This window comes from Nicotiana attenuata, unplaced genomic scaffold, assembly GCF_001879085.1.
Source record: "Nicotiana attenuata strain UT unplaced genomic scaffold, NIATTr2, whole genome shotgun sequence".
Taxonomy (NCBI): domain Eukaryota; kingdom Viridiplantae; phylum Streptophyta; class Magnoliopsida; order Solanales; family Solanaceae; genus Nicotiana; species Nicotiana attenuata.
Genome location: NW_017671489.1, coordinates 222,875 through 225,106, shown reverse-complemented (window position 1 = coordinate 225,106; position 2,232 = coordinate 222,875).

The following is a 2,232-nucleotide window of genomic DNA, read 5'->3' as shown; positions in this document are numbered from 1 at the left end:
AAATCGCCTAAATAACATCATTATCAACAAATTAAACCTCAAATTCAAAGCATTTTTTTTCCAAAACTTCATCAAGTTCCACATTTAGGATTTCAAGTCCGAAACACGTCAAACGACGTCCGATTTTAACAAACTTTACAGAAACATCTTACATCATATATAAGACCTGTACCAGGCGCCAGAACCAAAATACGGGCCCAATACCAACACGTTCTAATCAATTTTCATTTCCAAAATCCCTAAATATTTTCAGAAAATAATTTTACTCAAAAATTCATTTCTCGGCTTCGGACCTCGGAATTCGATTCCGGGCATACGCCCAAGTCCCATATTTTCCTACGGACCCTTCGGGGCCGTCAAATCACGGGTCGAGTCTGTTTATCCAAAATATTGACCGGAGTCAAATTTACTCATTTTAATATCAAATTTTTGCATTTAACACAGAATTTCATATTTAAGCTTTCTGGCTACGCGCCCGGACTACGCATGCAAATCGAGGCGACTACAAATGAGGTTTTCAAGGTCTCGGAAGCACGGAATGAGTAAGAAAACAGGTGATGACCCTTTGGGTCGTCACATTCTCCACCTCTAAAACAACCGTTCGTCCTCGAACGGACAAAAGAAAGAAGTACCTGAATCGGGGAATAGATGGGGATAACAGCTCCGCATATCGGACTCGGACTCCCAGGTCGATGCCTCAGGAGGCTGACCTCTCCACTGAACACGAACAGAAGGGAAACTCTTGGATTTCGACTGACGAACCTGCCGGTCTAGAATGGCTAGCGGCTCCTTCTCATAAGATAAGTCCTTGTCCAACTGGATAGTGCTGAAATCTAACACGTGGGCTGGATCGCCGTGCTACCTCCGAAGCATGGACACATGAAAAATTGGATGCACGGCTGATAAGCTCGGCGGCAATGCAAGTCTATAAGCCACCTCTCCTACTCGATCAAGAATCTCAAACGGACCAATGAACCTAGGGCTAAGCTTGCCCTTCTTCCCAAATCTCATCACGCCCATCATAGGCGACACTCGAAGCAATACCTGCTCACCAACCATAAAAGCCACATCTCGAACCTTGCAATCTGCATAGCTCTTTTGCCTGGACTGGGCTGTACGAAGCATATCCTGAATGATCCTGACCTTGTCCAAGGCCTCCTGAACCAAATCCGTACCCAACAACCAAGCCTCTCCCTGCTAAAACCATCCAACTGGAGATCGACACCGCCTACCATATAAAGCCTCATAAGGAGCCATCTGAATACTCCATTGGTAGCTGTTGTTGTAGGCAAACTCTGCTAAAGGCAAAAACTGATCCCACGAACCTCCAAAGTCAATAACACAAGCTCGGAGCATATCCTCCAATATCTGAATAGTCCGCTCGGACTGCCCGTCCGTCTGAGGATGAAATGTTGTACTCAACTCAACCTGGGTGCCTAACTCTCGCTGAACTGCTCTCCAGAAACGCGAGGTAAACTACGTACCTCGGTCCGAAATGATAGATGTCGGCACACCATGAGGGCGAACAATCTCCCGGATATAGATCTCAGCTAACCTCTCAGATGAATAGGAGACTGCCACAGGAATGAAATGCGCTGACTTGGTCAGCCTATCAACAATGACCCAAACTGCATCGAACTTCTTCCGGGTCTGCGGGAGTCCAACAACAAAATCCATAGTGATCCGCTCCACTTCCACTCGGGAAGCTCAATCCCCTGAAACCATCCACCAGTCCTCAGATGCTCATACTTAACCTGCTGACAATTCAAACATCGAGCCACATATGCAACAACATCCTTCTTCATTCTACGCTACCAACAACGCTGTCGCAAATCCTGATACATCTTCGCGGCGCCCGGATGAATAGTGTACCGGGAACCATGGGCCTCCTCTAGAATCAACTCTCGAAGTCCATCCACAATAGGCACACAAACTCGACCCTGCAGCCTCAAATTCAACTCCTTTTGCTTGAACACGTACTGAAGACTCTTGTGATCAGTGAACACCTCACATGCCACGCCATACAGATAGTGCCTCCAAATCTTCAATGCGTGAACAATGGCTGCCAACTCCAAATCATGCATTGGATAGTTCTTCTCATGAATCTTCAACTGCCTCGAAGCATAGGCAATGACCTTGCCATCCTGCATCAACACTGCACCAAGCCCAATACGGGAAGCATCGCAATAGACTGTATAAGGCCCTGAACCTGTGGGAAAAACCAATACCGGT